This window comes from Cyanistes caeruleus, chromosome 3, assembly GCF_971803275.1.
Source record: "Cyanistes caeruleus chromosome 3, bCyaCae1.hap1.1, whole genome shotgun sequence".
In the NCBI taxonomy this organism is placed as follows: Eukaryota; Metazoa; Chordata; class Aves; order Passeriformes; family Paridae; genus Cyanistes; species Cyanistes caeruleus.
Genome location: NC_141703.1, coordinates 26,413,394 through 26,432,615, shown reverse-complemented (window position 1 = coordinate 26,432,615; position 19,222 = coordinate 26,413,394). Strand labels below are relative to the sequence as shown.

Sequence of the window (19,222 nt, the reverse complement as noted above, 5' to 3'; positions counted from 1 at the left end):
CCGGGGCCGTGCTGCCCGGGGCCGTGCTGCCCGGGGCCGTGCTGCCCGGGGCCGTGCTGCCGTGCTGCTCGGGGCCGTGCTGCCCGGGGCCGTGCTGCCCGGGGCCGTGCTGCCCGGGGCCCTGCTGCTCGGGCCGTGCTGCCCGGGCCGTGCTGCCCGGGGCCGTGCTGCCCGGGCCGTGCTGCCCGGGGCCCTGCTGCTCGGGCCGTGCTGCTCGGGCCGTGCTGCCCGGGGCCCTGCTGCCCGGGCCCTGCTGCCCGGGGCCCTGCTGCCCGGGGCCCTGCTGCCCGGGGCCCTGCTGCCCGGGGCCCTGCTGCCCGGGGCCCTGCTGCCCGGGGCCGTGCTGCCCGGGCCGTGCTGCTCGGGCTCTGCCGCTGCCACACACCGAGCCAGCTGGGATGTGAGCCCGTCATGGCTTCCCACCGACGCTCCAGAACATGCTCTGAGGGTTTAAACTGGGCTGTTTCCCTTTGCCTCCTGAGGTGGGACAGGATCACACCCGTCAGGCACAAAGCTGGGGCTGCTCCAGGAGCCAGTGTGCCCTCCCGAACAGACCTGGGCTGGCAGAACCCGAGCAGCTTGGTTCAAACCTTGCATGGCGATTCCACACTGCTTTCAGCTGGGTACTGGATGCCAGATAAAACAATATTCCTGCTTGGCAGAGATGAGAAAGGTAAATCCTCCTGTGTCAGCACAAGGAGAGTGGCGATTTTCACGTGGTACCACGTCGTTCTAGAGCGCCGAAACAGCAGTGGATTTCCTGGTCATTGCTTTTGGTTTACTTCATACTTTTTATGTTGCATGTGTGGGATATTGTTCTAATTTCTAACAATCTCTGGCCCCCTGATTTGCTGTTCTGTCCTCTTTTCCAAAGTGCAAAGGGAAACGCGCTTGACTGGGTGACCTGTGCATCCTTACTGTTAAATTCACGCTGGAAAATTACTGTATATTTAAGTCTCCAGTGCCACAAGTGATTCCTGTGCTGTGGATCAGAGAGCTACAGGTGGCCCTGTGCTCATTTCTGGGGTGGCTGGGAAGAAAAGCCAAGGCCAGAGGGCCTTACAGCATTCATACACTACATCCCCATCCACATTACCATCACACCACATTAAAGCTGGCCCAAAGGATTTGTGTTCTGAAAAAAAAAATAATTATAAACAATGTGAAGGATACTGGCATTCCTAAATTTGAAAGTGGGTACATCATCCTACTCTTTTTGCAAGCACTAGCAGAACAAGAATACTGCTATATTTGATTAGTCTTTTGAGTCCTGAATCTTGTGAGACTTCTTCAGAGCTCCTCTACTGTCTAACCAAGAACAACTCTTGAGCACATCCTTAAGACATAGAAAGTATCCCTTGTGCCTTACTGTTTTGTGTGCAGGGATCAGGTGGGTTTATCAGCAGTGTGGAGTCCTTAGCAGGGAGCTGCTGGCAAACCACCTCCGTTTCTGTCCTGGTGTCCAGGCACCAGAGAAGCTGGGCTGCCTCCCAGGCTGGACAAGACAGGAGAGAAGGAGCAGTGCTAAACAGGCACCTGTGTCTTGGGAGCTGCTCAGACCTGATCTGGGGAGGGATCTGGACCTCAGCTGGACCGGGAGAAGTTTTCTCCACAGCTTTCTTCCATGCCCCCCTCTTGAGCATCACACATTCAGACCTCTTCCCTGGCACGCCTTAATCAAACCCTGACCTCCACAGCCCCTCCTGGTGTCAGTGACCTCCCATGCCATGGGGGATGGCTGCTGGCAGCTCTCCTGGAAGGAGCAGATCCTGCTCCCTACAGACTACCAGCCATCCCTGGCAGGACTGTGTGAGCCCAGGGAGTTTGCCAGAGAAGTGCCCAGCTGGCACTGGGGAGGCTGTGACATGTGGCCATGGAGCATTTCTCCAGGACACATCCTGGAAGAGGAAGCATAAATCACGCTGGCTGTGTGGCTTTCTCCCAGTGCTCTGCTCGGATCAGCTGATCTCTTTTTGTTTGCTCTGTTTTTTCACGTGATGCGTGGCCTGCAGATATCCCTTATTAAGAAATGCTTGCCTGAGATTTGTGCCAACACTTGGACCTGGAAGTAGAGCATTTCTCAGCCAGCTCCTCCTCTGCAACACCCCAAAACTGTCAGCATTTTTTGCCTTTCCCCTGGGCAGACATGGGGGCTGGCAGGAGCTGCATGCTGGTGGCACAGGCTGCTTTCAGCTACGTTTGCCAGAGACTGGATGTTTTGTGCAGTGGCTAGCTGTCTGTCTCCAGATGCTGGAGTATTTCATTCTTGGCTGTGAGGCTTGACATGGACCAGCTGAGAAGCAGATGCTAATTAAAGCAGAAAAACAGAGCTTCAGTCTGATTTTCTATTTTTCCAAGTCACCTTATACAGAGGATTTACACCCATTAAAATGGTGCTGTGGTTGGTGTAATTTGTTTAAAATTCTTTTTGTTTCTTTTTTCTCTCTCGATTCTGCTGCTGTGCTTCTTCTGCATTTCTTTCCACTCCTGGATTTCTCAGTCTCCTCTGAGCTGAGCTCCTTGGGGATATTCCTTCATGGGGAGTCCCGTTTATCACAGTTCTCAGGGTCAGGACAAAAACTCCAAAGCCTGTTAGGCTCTTGTTTCTTGTGTTTATTAGGATGTTATCACAAAACTTGGCAGGTCTCTCCAGACTTTCTGCACAAGTTTAATTCATCCTGCCCTTGTGCCTCACTTTGGGCTTTGATGGCTCAAAATGGCCCTGAACTATGCAGTTCTTTTATCTTTATACTCATTCTTATCCAATTAACAATAGACACGTATATTATTTTTCTTAATGACCCAATGACCCATCATCTGTATGCTGCACTACAGTATTTTCTAACCAACCACTCACTATTACCCAAAAACCTCTAGATAAAGAACATGAAGAAGAAAGAAGGAAAAGAAACAACATTCTAAATCCTCCATCTTGTCTTCTGCTTTCTAAACTATTTTAAACTCTAAACTTTAACTTTTTCACCCAGTGACTTAAGAAAACTTTCTAATCTACACACACTTTTGGTTTTTCTATCTAACTTTAGCATTTGTTTTCATGTATCACCATGAAAACATGCTCATAAATTTTATATTATATGAAATTCAGTGTTCTTCTGGATCTCAGAGGCAAGCATCAGAAACAAGTGCACACACTCTGTGTCTCAGACTCCAACAGTTGGTGCAGGGTGAGGCTGTGATCCCTAATGCTTATTTCTAAGGGGCTATGCTGAAGCCATGCTCCTTTTCCTTCAATGTGTGTCTTCATGTTTAGGTGAGCATCTGCTCTCACCCCACTTGCTACTTAAATTCCTGCTGCTGGTTTGTCTCACACCCATTTTCTGTCATCTAAAATTTACCTTCTTCTTTCACCATGGTCATTGCTTTTGTAGTACAAAGTACAGTTTTGGTGGGAAGGGCTGGGGGCAAAGCACAAAATTGGGTTCATCTTGCACCAATGAGGTGGGTTTGGCTCAGGCTGCTCTTCTCAAAGATTTGCCTGCAAATAGAAAAGCCTATGAGAGAAGAAGCCAGTGTTAGATACAATATTCCTTTCTCCTGCTGTCTGTTTTGTTTCTCTTACAACAGACACAGATGAGATGACTGGAAGATTCATACCCAGCAAAAAGTGAAGAGGCTGCTTCCCACTGATAAGAGCTGTGTGTTTCCATGTGCTTGTTCAGAGGTTGGTGAGAGCACTACTGGGCTGAAACCTAGCAGACACATTTTCCAGCACTGAGAAGCTCTCTGTGATTTGCAACTGAAAATGAAGAAAAGGGTGAATGAAGAGCTAATTCAGTTATGAGAAACCTGCTGGAGGTTAAATCTCTGCCTTTGCTGCCCTCCAGGGCATGCTGGCTTCACAGGGTGAGAGAGGTTTTGCATGCTCAAGGTAAACTTCTGCTTTTAAACATGCAACACACTGGTCTAGGTAAACCACATCTTCCTGGTGCAGTGAGAGCCACACAGCCAAAAACTCATAATCCAGATATACTTTAGTCTGTTTTATGATAGCTGGGCTGTCTGGCAGTCTGGCACTCCCTAATAGAGGACTTCCCCCATCTCACTCAGTAGAGATCTGAAAATTGCTCTGGGCGATGTTTTTGGTAGAGTGAATGTATGAAACACTTATATCAGCCCAAGTCACAAACACTTTCTCTTATTAAATGGGTTTTAAAAGCTTTGCCCTCTGGGTTTTGAATTATCAGCAAACAAAACAAGGCTTGGATTCAGTGGTGAGGCCTTGGTGGATTATGCCTTACCGAGAGTGAGCTAGCTCCATCATCCCACTGTCTCCTCTCCCCTAAATCATTCTCTGCACTGAAGGCTTTTGGAGGCACAAGGGGATTGTACGTGTATCCTCTTCTGCATACAACAGATTCCACCTCACACAATCCCTGAGGGATGCTGGTGGTGTTTCCTTGGTTGAACCCTGAGCCAGTCACAAGCACTCACTCCTGAGAATGTGTTTCTGCTGTGGTAGAGGAGAAGCAGAAATGATCTGTCACCTTCCTGTACAGCTCCTGACCCCAAGAAACTGCTTCTGGAGCAAGTGCAGGGGATATGACTTCAAGGGCCCCTGACAAGCTCTGGAGTCAGGCAAGGCAAGTCATGGGAGTGGCTCATCGTCCAGCTCCCTTGAAACAGAAGAGCTGAGCATCCTGCTCAGATTTCTGTGATGAGAGGAAGGCCTGTGTGATCTTAGATTCTTTAAAATCCTACCAAAACTAAGAGCTGGCATTTAATCTGAAAAAAAAAAAAAAAAGCACCTCAAAGCCCTGCTTTGAGCACAGGACAGCAGTTATCAAACTTCTCTGTTGTCTACTCCATTTTTTGCTAAGAGATACTCGCCCTACAAGCCCTCTGGACAATATGAGCTTGCATCTGTAAGTCTCTGAGGTAGAAGGTGCAAAAATAGCAAGACTCCTCTGGCACCACTGTTAACCTAAATTCAGTGGAGAGAGGTGCAGAATTAGATGCTGGGGGTGTGGAGGTGCCCCTGTCACATTCAGTAACACTTACTGTCTGTGCTTGGGACCTATCATCAGCACTATTGGAGCTGTGGCTGTCTCTTACCTAGGGGTCTGCTTTTCACCAAGGTATTCCGAGGATTAGCAGAAACTAAAGTGTGAGCTTTCTGTCTGTCAGCTGGCCCTTCAGTGAGGGAGGGCTGAGGACTCCATGTCTGTTGACTATTAGAGTTATGAAAGAAATCTGCCGTCCTCCAAAACCTCCCAGCAAACCTTCATGCAGTCAGGCTGCCCGAGGGCTGAAGAGCCTGAGCAGTGCTGACCCCTGAGGGTGGCCACTTAGTCCTCAGTGGAGCAGGGCTGTCTGCAGCACAGCTGCTCCAGCTCAGACTGAGACATCCAAAATATATTCCAAGGTCACTATCATTTTCCTTCCTGTAGGACTTGCCTCCACGTCAGCAGCTCTGTGGTGTTTGTTGGAACTACAGATCATTTTCCATCTTAAAAAGCACAAGGTTTGCTGCAGCATAGTGGGTAGGCTGGGTAAAATCTCCCACTTACTCCATGTTTCTCTTGTAACATTTTCCCCTCTCTGTTCTGCCTTCGTTCAATGGGGCTGACATGTTTTCTTCAAAGTTACCAGTGTACATCTGCCAGCAACTTTCCATTGTCATGGAAAGCCCTGCTGTATTCCTCAAAAGCACAATACTTTCTCTTCTCTTGCTGCAACCAAATCAATCACTAAAAAAAAAAAGTAAAAAAAAGAAGTTTGTGTATCAGATACATCATCAGGAAATATTGGGCAATTCTTGTATTGCCCCTGGCAATGTTGCACAGGGAAGTAAATATCACTGGATGTCAGCACAGTCTCTGTCCCTAGAAGCTCTGGAAAGCATAATTCCCTTTTCCTGACATAAATGCCATTTGGGACTGAAGAATTTAATCTGATGTTCATGCAGCCTCCTTGAAAGGCTAAGGGTAGGGTTTCCTTGATTGCCATTGAGTGGGTCCCATCAACTGTGCAGCTGCAGATGGAAATAGCTCTTCAGAAGATTATCTTTCTTTTGCTATTATTTTCCCTGAGATCATTTTTGCTGTAGGAAATAAGTTGTTCAGAGCACTGGGCTTGCAAGGGGCCACAAAGGCATCTCTGCAAGCTGGATTTTCTCACTCTGTTCTGACCAGTGGATTTTCTTGGCAAAGGTACCCAAAAACAATGCAGAGAGCTGTCTTGGGGGAAAGTGGATGTCCTGTAGGCCATGGTCAGATGTTTTCCAGACAATGTCTGGCAGCAAAGTGCACTCTTCTCCAATTCTTCAATGTTTTCAGGAGGTGGATAATATAATCAAATACAGGTGTCCAAAAATAGATTTGACTTGTCTGTTTCTATCTATCTTTTCATGTACTTAACACAAAAACTACCACTAGGAGCTCAAAGTGAGCTCCCCACTCAAACCTGTAAATATCTTTTGGAACTCCTACTTTGCAGCTTGCAGTCTGAGCCGGTCCCACTCTCTCTGCTCATCCTTGGGGAGTGGTGTGGTGGGGCTGGCTGAGGGTAGCCCTGGTCAGCCGAGAGCCTGGCAGAGTCTGCATTCACCAGCACTCACCAGGGGCCCAGAGACATCTTGGCAAAGGACCTGATAAGAACATAGTCAATAAAATGCTGATTTTCATGCACTGGAATTGGAAATATCATAGAGGGGGTAAATGGCCAAGAGAGGTTGGCATGGGTTGACTCATCACTAAATTAGCACAGTGGTCAACCTAATGTCTTGAGCTGGTCAATGTCAAATGACAGGCGACTTGTGCCTGCAGAAACGCTGCTTGTAAAATCGAGGCAGGTTCGTTTTGGGTTTAGCTGTGAATAGCTCAATAGTGCTACCTCATGGCGAGAGAGAAAACTACTTCACCCTTCTATTTTAAATTTTTAACTTATCCTGTAAGTGACAGACTTGCCACTGGAGTTTCATACTGCTGGACAAATGTTCCAAGTACATCCAAGCATCCAACTTCATACATGGGGATTTATTTTTTTTTTTGGTGGAGGTGGAGTGCAGACTGAAAAGTTGCAAGGTTCGCAGAGTAGTTCTGCCGAATATAAAGTTTCTGTTTGTCCTTCTCCTGTTACCTAGCAGTGTTGGACCCATCTCAGACAGGAAGTTCTTGGGCACAGGGGCAGCTTCTGAGCTCTGCTGCCCAGCTCCCTGCACAGGAGACCACAGTGGTGCAGCCACCACAGCTGGCTGGCATTGCCCCTACAAACACCATGCCCTGCCTTGGGTAAGATGAAGTTAGGAACAAGCCAAAAAGAAACTGCTCAAGGTCTCTAAAAGAGTTGCCAATGGAAGCCTGATTCTTTTGGGCTTTTTGTTCTTTCCCTCATTGGATGCCAACTGTCTTCTTTTCAATACTAGCTGGAAAAAGATCAAGCACCAAAGCATACTAAGAAGTGACTCATGATTTGGAAAATTGATCTGGTGTGGGAACCCCTCTTTCCCTTTCACCACCTTGTTTCCAGCCCTGACACAGAGTATTTCTATGCTGCCAAATAAAAGAGAACTGGGGACCCATCATCAGGCCACTGGCTGTTACCTGCCCCATGCTAGGCAGGTTTTAGCCACACTGATTGCTTTCACACTGTATCACACCCACCTCGGGTCTCTTCTGAGCCTGGTGGTACCTCTTGGACCCAAAGCCATGTGTGTGCTTTGCTGTCTCTTTTTGGTGCAGAAAGGGCCAGAAATACTGTGAGGCCTCACAGTGCAGCCCCAGCAGCTGCTTTCTAGCTGGAGGCCAAAGGTGGGAGGGAGTGTGTCCCCACAGTCAGTGCTTTCATCAGCTAACTTGCTGCAAGAAGACTCAAAGCCTCAGATGGAGAGCAAAGCCTGCAGAGATAAGCTTGATGTAGCTCTGCATTGACTGAAGCCAGCCCACAGCTCCTCTGGGACTGGCACCACCTCTCCTTCATCAAATCACTGGGCCAGGACAGCTTCTCTGTGGGGTAGCAGACAGAGGAATAGTTGTCCAGTTTCTGCACCAGAAATTGGCTCCAGTTTGCCAAAAGCTCCCTTAGTGGTTCTGAAAAAAGTTATATTGCAAAATGAGCCTCTTATACACTGTATCGGACCTGATAAGATGCAAGATTTTAGGGTCCCAGTGACAGAGACACATCAGGTGTTTGTAAGAGCAAAACAGTCACCCTCTGGGGAAATTTGTGTTGGGACCACTGTAACTGGTGTCTTCCTGCTGCTTTCCTGAGGAGGTGTGGTTTGCACACCTTGTTAGCTGAACTGACCTGGAGTGCAATCCTACCGAGGGACAGAGGCAAGCTTCCATAACAAAGTGTTTGCAGCTCTTTTTTTGGCAGGAGGTTTGCTTTACCAGCATACAGGAACTGGGTGGAGGAGCCACAACTTTGTGTCAGCAGTGCCACCATCCTTGGAGCTGAGCTGGAGAGCTGTCCTCCTCAGATGGGCTCTGTTTTAATACTGGTCAGTCTTCAGACTTATGTGAAAAACACACACTACTTCACACCTTGCAATGGCATTAAGAGCACTGTGTCTTCCTGAGCTTCCCTCCCAGCAGAGGCACAGGGCAGGAGATTGTATGGATGGGAACAGGTCTGCAGACAAGGCTCCAATCTGGTTGAAATTCATTGCTCTTGGCAATTGGTAAATGAATGTTTTTGTTCGACCAGAGCTTCTTGGTGTATCCTGAAAGCAGCAGTCAGCCCTGAAGATGTTTTCACCAAGCTTCCTCTGCTGGAGGAGCATCACTGGAAGGGAGGATCTGTGAGGGCTAAAGAAGGATCACCTATCTCTCAGCTGAACATGAATGAATGCTTAGCTGAGGAAGGCTCCTCCCTTCTGGGTTGGGACCTTGAAGAAGCAGTCAGTGAGTTACAGGAAGATTTACACAATGTCCCAGCATGGCCTGCTTCCTGGCTGTGGGGACACAGAGTTTCCAAGAATCCCCTGAGCTCATGTGAGAGGCACCAAGTGGCTGTCTGGCAGAAGCGGTGCTGGCTCTGCACATTTACTCAGCCACTGGGATAGAGGAGCTCAGCCAAAGTACTTTTTTGGCACGTTTTTCTTTCAGAAAACATTGAGAAATAGAAATTTAAACTGGCAAGTTTGTCACTAGAAAACCCCACGGAAAAGGCTCGGTATTGCTCCTGTGGGAGCTTTTGACTGACATGTGGTATAGAAAGTTTCAGTCTTTGGATGGGTTTAATGTTAGCTTGACTTCTTTTCTGTGGTGCTGATGCAGAGAGACACATTAATTGTACTGCTTTTGCAAAAGTGCAAAATTCTGGCAGTCTCATCTTAAGAAAATAAAATGTTAAAGTTTAGATTGCAAAATATGATCCAGTTGTTCTTGGTATTAAAAAAACCACTCAAGATTCTCAAGTCAGGAGCAGGCCTTTTCACTGGTTTGTCTGTTTTTATGTGTTTATAGCTGCTGAAATGATAGGGAGAACAAGGAATACTAAAGCTGACTAACTAGAAGTGAATTAGACAGTTTCTCCAGTATCACTGCACTTTGTCATAAATCTGGGTCTGCAGGGACCCCTGACTGAAGGATGCACACAGAGAGCATTTAGCATGACTCTGTGAAATCCAGTTGTTTGGATATGCAAATAGCACTCTCTATCCCACTGTTTGCCAGTGGCATACCTATTCCAACTGGCAGCCAAAACAAGCAAGATCTAGTAATCCATGCAAAAGAAAAAAAAACTAAAAAAGCCCATAGGACAAACCACACAGGATAAGCAGCCAGAAATACAAACCGTGTGTTTTCTGACTTTTAAACAATTGTCTGTGCCAGAGTGGGTTCCCTGTATTTATTTACTCCCTGTCTTTTCTTAGTGTCTTTCGGGAGCCCTTTATGAGCATTCATCCTCTGAGGACCATCACCCTCCAGACAGGACCCACAATGCAACCTGACCTAGGCTACAGTGCTGCAGAATAAGGGTTTTCCACTTGCATGAGCTCCAAATCCCATTTTTCAAGATTGTTCTAGTTTCAATATGTACCAACAACCTCCAAAAATAAATTTTAAATATTTCTCCTGATTTCCTTTGGAAATCAGAAAAAGCTGGGGTCCTAGGTTAGGGGCATGACTAGTGGAGCCAGGCTGCATGAGTGAGCCCCCAGAGATTACAGATTGCTCCCATTATATTCCCTGTCTCTGCTGTGATGAGTTTGTGTGTGATGCCCTGGGACAGCCCTCAATGGATCCCACTTGCTCAAGCCCATGCTGCTGTGGGCATGTTTTCTTGCTGTCACAAAATGTCACGCTGCATTGTGCTAGACCAGCAGGATTTTGCTGTTTTGGATAAGAATGAGTAAGTGACAGTCCTACTTTTATCCTTGAGCTTTTACATCAGCAAGACTTTACTTCCAAGCAGCTGATGGTAGGACAAGTCTCTTGGGAGCTGCCCTCTGCAATCTTGCATGAAGAAAACCCTTTTGGGGACCTCCAGCTTGCTCTGGTCTCTGCAGGAGCAGCACATCAGCTGTGTTTGAGGCATGTTCCTGCTAGCATCAGATGTGACATGCTGCAGTGTGACTTTCTTACCCTGGCCACTGCACTTCACATGTCTGATGGCATTGGAGATATTTCCCCAGCTCATGGCTCATGTCCCCTGTTCACTGTAGATTTTAAAAATCAGAGCAAATTTCACAGCCTCATTCTCTGAAACATTGCCCTCCCATCACCAAACTCTGACATTAACTCCAAGTAGGGATAATACCTCAATGGAAAATACAGGTTCATACCAGTTCCAAGAGCCTAATACATTCCCCACAGAGGAGCTTCCTTCTGGATTGGAAAGTTAGTGGTGACAGGAGCAAAGACTCCACATTATCCACATCCCATTGACTCAATAAGCTGGTTTCCTTCAGGGTCACTGCAGGCAGCTGCAGCCCTACCAGAGGGTCAGTGCTGAGTTTTTGTCTCTGCAAGGTCCTCAGGGATGGTCAGGTGGGAGCCCTTAGCATACCTGAATATTTTCATATGCACATCAGCTGTCAAAGGAACACTGAAAATAAGTTCATGTTTGGCTGCACTATGTAAATGCATTTTTATCTTCAGTAGTTGTCTTGAGAGAGGCCATTAAACCTCAGCAGATTTTGCCAGGAGGAATTTCTCTTCTGTGAAAAATTTTGGTCTTCAGGTCATGTTACTAGATGCAATACTGAGAAAAATTCCCTCCATACCTGTGGGTTGGAAACTGCTGTGGACTGTGTTTGGGTTTGGGTCATTTGGCAGACTTCAAGTTTGAACCCTTTTTAAAAAAATATGCATCATAGGTAATTTCCTCTGTGCTACAATAAAAAAGTGTCACTTAGGAAGTGTCCTTTCAAATCTGTATTTTTGATGTTACCATCAGTTTTGTTTCCCTTTTTGGTTTCATTTACACTTGCTACAGCATCTTTATTTTTATCATGTCTGACAGAAACAGGCAATGCTCCAGGTTAGGATGAGATGCTATAAGAAAGCAGCCATGTTAACTGTGCAGCATTCCCTTAGTGCCATACATTCATATAAGACATCCTGCCTTAAAACAATTAATTATCAGATACAACTCAAGGGGTCAGCCTGAGAGAGTCACCTGTAGAAAGTGCTTTGTGACCATGTGTGTCATGTATGTGGCACCATCACTTGATCCCTCTCAATGACCAGATGAGTTGGTGCCACATGGATATAAAAAACAGAAAAAATAAGTTTTAGTCAATATAATTGTTCTCCTTCTCCTGACATGAGGGCTGGACCTGGTGCATGTTCTGGTCTAGGCTGGAGAAAGCCAAACATAGGAGAAGCATCTCTATTCTGCTGGTCCCATGCCACACACCACCATCTCCCTTCTTTTATCACCTCTGGCTTGGTTTGTGTTTAGACTTAGTTCAGCAAAAAAATGATCTTTTGTCAGGAAAGGCTTTTCTCTCTGTCATGCTGCTCATGAACCATCTCATCTGATTTGCCTGCTTCTTGAGCAGAGAGCGAAGGCTGTGTGCTGGGTACCGCAGGAAGACACTGCTTGTAACTGTAGGAGAACAAAGTTCATAGAGTGCTTTAGGCTGCATGTGTCAGCTGATTATTTTTGCAGAACAGAGTGTTATTTCCTCCTAAGGACTGAATCTGCTTTTCTTAGTCCTTTCTTGTGTTATTTGTGCTTTGTTGCATTGTATCCTTGCTGCTCTTCAGCCTGTTCTCTTAGGCTCATTGGGCCCCTCTTGACAAAGAAAGCAGGTTTGTGACAACGAGTATTTATTTGCAACACCCTGATAAATGTGGTTTTCTAATATCTGCACTGGTCTTGGGAGGAGAGGAAAAACTAATACCTATGGAGTGAAATCATGGTTTGGTGGAAGGCAGTGGCGGCATTCCCACCGGCTTCGCTATGTCCAGAATTTCACAAGAAAAGGGCTTGGGAATCCAAATATCTGCACTGTCTCCTCTAACTGCCTGCCTCCCTGCTGAACCAGGAGCCCACAGAAACACCTCTCAGCTGCTGCCTCCCTACTGTTTTACCACAAAAGAGATTATTTAGGAGCACCAGGACCAGGTGCTGCTCAGCCCTCACCACAGCTGCAGGGTAGGGTCAACACCCGTGGCCTCAGCTCACACAGCCCTGCTCCTTGGCTGGCAGGTCCTCTGCGTGGACCCACCTGCAAAATCACCTTTAGTTGTGTGGGACACTTTGGCACTTACTGCTAGAGTGGCTTTAGTGGGCACCTGAAACTCATGAGTGGCCTCTACCTGAGTCAGGCCCACTTTGTCCCATCCTTTCTTCCCTTGCTTTCTTCAGCAGATGTTTTCCTTAAGCAGAGCGCTAAGACATGGTGATGTAAGTGAGGGCTTGTGTGACTCTTTTCACTGGAAAGTGTGAGATTAAATACTGTAAGCCTTTGGCCAAAGCAAGCTACACTGTCCTCTGAGACTGATCCTGCCCTTGCTGAAGTCAAAGGGAACTTTGTCTGATTTTGCTGACTGCTGTGAATTATTGTCTAAAGTCAGGATTCCAGCTTTCTCCTCATGCATGCTATGAGGATGGCGAGATGGATCACAAACCACCATTCAAGTCTTACTGCTAAGGGCTCTACCAGCCTGGACCTTGTCTACTCATGAACATGGAAAGCAGAGATTTGTGTATAACCATCTCTCCCCACTGGCTGATATCAAAGTGGAAATGACATGGGAAAGAAGCTGCTTATAGGGAAGGTACCCACCTGGTTTATGATCAGAATTTGGTGTTTTTCTCATATTTCTATTTTCCAGAAACAAAGCATAATGACTTCGGTGTGCCCATGCCCAGGACTTCCAACTTCTATACAGAATATTGTCATAGAAAATGCAATGCATTTTCACATTTACTCCTCTTCTATGCTCTTGCTGAAAATTAACTCATCTATTCTCCTTCAGCCTCGGATTCTGATGGGCCTGATCATCATCAGCCTCAGTGGGATGATTCAGTAGGATTTCACTTTGACAGAAGCTCCTAGCAAGCACATAACTTCCTTGGAAAGGCCCTGTTGCAATCCATCATTTTATCTGAGTGAGGTTATCCCACAGGGCACCAGTGGCTGGGCTGGGCAGGACCCAAAGGTAGAGCTGTTCCTGAGACTGAACCTCCCACATAATACTTCTGCTTGTGGATATTTAATTTATTTGCTCATGTTTTGGCATTGCTGCAAAAAAATTCCTGGCCTTTGAAATGTCAAGGTGTGTAGTGCACAAATTATAAATCAATAATCTAAGTTGAGGCTTGTCATAAGAGAGGCTTGTCTGCAATTGCCTCCTGGCAATCTTTTAAATTAATTTCTTTTAACATCTGTCATTGTTCTTTACAGAGTTCAGAAAAATGCATGTGAACGGAGGAAGGTGTCACCTTCAACAACTTCACAATTAATTTTACCTCTGTGTGCTGGGAAAGCTTGTTGTGAAAAGGCAAGTGCTAGCAGCAGATACCTGCTTTCCTTGCATTTGACATTGCTTGGAAGCATTTTGTGGCTTCAAAGCTAAGGCCTAGAAGGCTGTCAAGAGAAAGATAACCCCCTGAATGGGTTACTTACGAGACTCATACTCTGGGGGAAGGGCACAGAAGAACATGGGTTGAAATGACAAAGGCATCAGGCTGTATTTTCCTTGACTGACCCCCAGCTCTTTTGTCTCTGGTCCACAATGTCTCATGGAGCCCCTGCACCCAGGAAAGTCCAGTGGTGGTCCTTTTGGTGTGGCATGGGCAGCAGGAGACCTCTGTGTGTGTTGAGTGCATGTGTCCTTCCACCCCAGCAGGACCTTCATTTAGCGCTGGTTTTGTCTGTGTGTGCCCAGCCCTGCCTCCCGTGCTGCTGTGGCACCACCTCACCTACCACATGGCTTCCTGGGCTCCTGGCAGCTGGCTTCAGTGCCCATCCCAGCAGCAGGCACACCTTGGAAGCATGCCACCAACCCCACACCTCCAACCCACTTCCAGCTGGCAGCAGTGACAGTACTCATGGGAAACATTGCTGCTCACCCAAGTAGCAAGTGCACTTGAGGGATGACAGTAATTTGACTTTGTTTTTTGTAAATACAGCTGCTCACTGCTCAGGACCTCAGAGGTTGCTGCCCCAAATCTCAAGAAGAATCTGACATCAAGGGGAATGGGTAACATACCAATGAGGTGGGTTCCAACCCTGAATGACATGAATAAAACCAGGCAGTTGCTGGATACCTCTTTCCTGGTGGATCAGTGCTCATGGCAATTAAGCATGACACAGGTGAAGAAGGAGCAGGCATCCAGACCTAACAAAAGAGGGTGTTTCCAGACAGAAAAAGAGCTCAGGCTTAGCAGATACATTCTGATTTTCAGTTTCTGTGGTTACTGAAACATTTTTTTGCATGATCACATCAGGGCAAGCGTGCAAATCTTTCCAGGAAGGGCTTCATGCGAAAAATTTTTGGCTCCTGAAAGAGAAAAGGCTGTTTGGGTTCAAGATCCCCTGGGATAGAAAGGTTTTTATATATGGGACTTCAAATCAAAATTGCTGCTTTCCACTCCACTTTGCAGTTCAGTCTGTCAGGGATCTACCAGATCTTGGGCTTTTCTACCTGTGGAAGGTAAATCTCGAGCACAAAGAGCATTTGAGTAGAAGATCGTTTCCAAAAGTCTCCTACAGGAGGATGAGCCAAACTGGAAAACTGCAACATAGACTTCTGTTGACCCTCACACAAGCTCAGCACTGTTTGGGCCACAACTTTTAATTTGTCCCATCTTACTTATTATTCCTGAAAAATAAAACTAAGCATTCTAAGAGAGATTTAAAATAGCTCAAGTGTGACTGAAGTCCTGCAAAAATATGAAATTTTAAACTTAGAGGAAGTGTTTTATCCTTAATTTGCCCTGCAATGTTCAAATCCACATAATGAGGTGCTATTCACACCACTCTTGATGGTGACTCACCATCCTTTAACCTCCCTGTGCTGGACCCAGAAGCAGATCCAGGTTTCCATGGGTGGAGGCAGGGACCAGCGTTTGGTGTCTTCAGTGTCTGTGTGGCAGCTAAGGAAAAAGCATGAAGGGAGCAATTTGCACTTTTGTCTCCATTTGAGGGATGCTGAGGGCAGTGAGGAGCAAGCAGCTAGCTCAGAGGGGCAGGAGTGGCAGCAGGGCATGGATAAGACAATATTCCCCAACTTTGTGTGGCCACTGACATTTTTCAGCAATGTTGGGCAGCCCTGCCCTGGTAAGGCTCACTGTGCAGCTGTTGAGATGTGATTATTTTTTCTCAGTAGCTTTATTTTTCATCTCTCCTTTTCTCAGTCCCCTAGAAGGAATCATGCTAGTGTCTTTATTTACTTCTCTTTCCCTTTTTGAGTGCAATTCTTTCCTTCCTCTTCCTCCTGAGCACAAATAAACCCTCTCCTTGCTGCAGCAGTGTTCAGTGCTGGCTCTTTGCTGCAGTTCGTCAGTGTCACGCAGACCCACAGAACCTGAGAACCAGGTGCCAGCACCTATTCTACAGCTGTGAGGCCAGGTGTGTGGCTTGAGGACACCCTGGTGAGACTTCATGAGGCACTTCTGCTACAACCCCTCTCTCTCTCTCTGTATAGAATCCATATGGTGACAAAACGAGGCACCTTAATGCCATCCCTAATCCCCAGCCATTTGAACACTCCTCTTTCACACATCTGCCACATGCCAGCTCTGGAGTTACAAACATTGATGCTGGCACTAAAGAAAGGGGACATCCCATATGATCTGATGTAAAGGAGCAGAGGGAGGGCAGGTTTTTGGTTCCATGTGGACCCAGCTCTGGCAGGGCAGCCCAGGTCAGGAGCTCTTGAAGCCCCAGATAGCCACAGGAGTTCTTTCCCCAGCACCTCACCCACATGGATATCATGGGTGATATGGTGGACACAGACATTAGGAGTAAATCTGGATGGATTCAGGACTGCATGGACAACCTCTCTCCACAGCACCACACCAAATCCCTTGGCTGCCTTAGACCAAGCCATTGCAGTTAGAGTGTAGTTATTTTAAACTGGGACATCTTCAGTCCAATGGTGGAAGGTTGGATGAAGTACTTATTTCAGAAACAGAAACACATTTAATACGCTATAACTCTTTTCCCTCCCAAGTGAGTATCACTGTTCAGAATAGCTGTGAGAAGGGGAGCTGTAAACATCTCCCAAGCAGCCTGACACAAGTCAGGCACAGGAACATAGAGAAAATCACTGTGATGCTCTGGTTAGCAAATGTGGCTAATCATTCTCACATTTTTTTCCTCCAGGCATGGACAGATCAGAGATTGCCATGAAGACTCTGTTTTACAGCCTCCCTGAAGGGTAATTAGCAGCAATAAAAATATTTTTGAAATTGCTGGCTGGTTAATAGTGTGTGCAACACAGGAGAGCTCTGAGCATGGGGTAATGATGAGGCATGAAATGCCTCCAAACCAGTAATCAGTCCAAAACAAGAGCCTGTGTTTTGCTTCTCCATAATACAGCAGCAGCAATCTGGGACACGCAGGGGAGGTGTTGTTTCAGGCTGGAAGCAACATAAAACCCAAATATTGTTTTTATGCACTATCCAAGTAAAAGAAAAAGAAATCTCTCTTGTGGAAAATTAATTCAGAACTGTTCTCCTATGTAGGGATGGCTGGAGCCATCAGGAGGCATCATTTTGCATTTTCACTTGCTTCAGGAGATTTGCAATGGGAAGAAGCTCAGTGTGATGGTGTTTTACTGATCAAGCTCCTATCCTCTCCCGAACCTCATAATTGCCTCTTTGTGTTCAAATTTCAAAGTGTTCCTGCTCACCTTGCAGGTTCCTTCAATGAGCCAGGAGGGAAAGGATTGAAAAGGGTGAGGTGGAGGATATGCCATGGGTTTACAGCTTGCAAAGTTCCCAGGCAACTTACAGCTCCACACCTGTGCTGCTCAGGGCTCACTGCCTTCAGCCCTTGGGGACAGCAAATCCTTCCTTCCAAACTGATCAAAAGAGCAAAAGAAAACTATACAGTATAAACATGAGCAATACAGTATAAACATGAGCAATACAGTAATACAGGAATGCCAGAAATGAACGTGCAAGAGTCAAGAAACAGAGCAAGTGGTGAACCCACCTGAGCTCCAGGTGTACCCTTCCAGTGATTTTGGGCCTTGCACCTGACAAAGAAGGCGGATTTGAAATTGCTTTCCACATTTTGCAGACTGCAAGTGATCTCTATCCGCCTGACATTGACTGTGGTATGCAAAGGTTGCTACTGATATTTATTTTGAAAGAGTTACACCACAACCTTCTCACTTCAGTACTGTTTTAAAGTACAAAAGGTTTAAAAATGGGTACATTAGCAGCTGTACATGAGCAATATGTTAGTATTGGTTGTTTGGGAGTTTGTAGTCTGGTCAGTCATACATCCTCTAGAATCCAAGTCCATTTGAGGAAACACTGGAACATCACATAATGTTATGCTTAAAGACCTTTTGCTCTGAATAATCCTGTGATTATAATAATACTGTGATGTCCTTCACATCTGCTAACATCATACATAAATAAGAAAATAAATTTTGGAAGTTGCAAATTTTCTGAGATTAGAAAATATTTGTCCATGAAATCATCATCAAAATTATCGTCCTTTCACTAACAAGTATCTAATTGTAAAGCTGACTTCTGGAATGGCTGAGAAGAGTATTGTGACTCTTCTAATAATGTAATATGTATAAAAACACCGTCTTGCAACCTTGCATTTGTTCTGTATAAATAAAATCTTCATTTAAATTCCTGACATTAAAAAGGGCACTTATTTTTAACCTAATCTATTAATAGTATTCAGTATTAAACTACCCCAAAAGACTGCAAAATTATAGAGGACATTTTTTTTCAGTACAGAATAAATGCCTAAATAATTTTCACAACAGTGTTCTGGACAAAAATGAATTTCTGCAAGGAAATTATTTAGAAAAATGGTCTAAGTTATTTGACCTAAAATTCAGGGTTGTATTCCTGGTCAAATACTTTGAAAGCTTTAATGGGTTTCTGGTTGGCATTAAATGCAAAATATGAAATGGATGGTGAATGGAAGTGGGTGGAAGCAGTTTTGATCCCTGATTGCAAGGTTGCCACCTTTCTTTGGCTCATTATTGGCAAGATTTACTTCTACAGAGACATTTATGGCAGCAGAGCAAATATTGCTCTACTGAGCTGACACCATGCTCTCTGGCTATAACAAACATATCCCACATGTCTGGGGGTTGAAATGTTTCCAGCTCTGCCCTTTCCTGGCACTGGAAGGTGCTGGCTATGACACTGGAGAGGAAAAGCTTTCCTCTGGACCACCAAGAGTACCCCTCTCTTTTACACAGTGCACAGCCACAGAAGATGCAAGGCTATGGGATTATGTGGCAAGGATATTTGGAATTTAAGGACTCTGAGGAGCCCTAAGCCACCAGGCAGCTTTGGACACTCAAAGAGGAACACAGTCAGAGCTCTCCCTCCCTCCTCCCTGCTGCTGTCCAGCCAATCACACACACACACAGCTAATGCAGTGTGCAAGAGCACTTGGGAAATCAAACATCTGTTTGATGAGTGATCAAAACATAATAAATGGAGGTGGGTCAAGAAGTGTTGCCAGAAAGATCTGAGAACACCCTGCTATCAACTACAAGTCATCACTGAAGCTCTACAATGGCTGGTATGCTCATATAGTGAGAAAGGAGTTTGTACTTGGCAGTGTCAGAGCTTGGAAACTGTCAGATGGCAG

At 46.0% G+C, this 19,222-nt stretch overlaps 1 long non-coding RNA gene across 1 annotated transcript; it reads left to right on the top strand.

Moving 5' to 3' along the window:
* The first annotated feature begins 272 nt into the window (after nucleotides 1-272).
* LOC147654025 (uncharacterized) lies at nucleotides 273-18,240 on the top strand. The gene is made up of 2 exons (XR_015284274.1): nucleotides 273-673; nucleotides 16,751-18,240. It is a non-coding gene; the product is annotated as an uncharacterized LOC147654025 (long non-coding RNA).
* The last annotated feature ends 982 nt before the right edge of the window (nucleotides 18,241-19,222 follow it).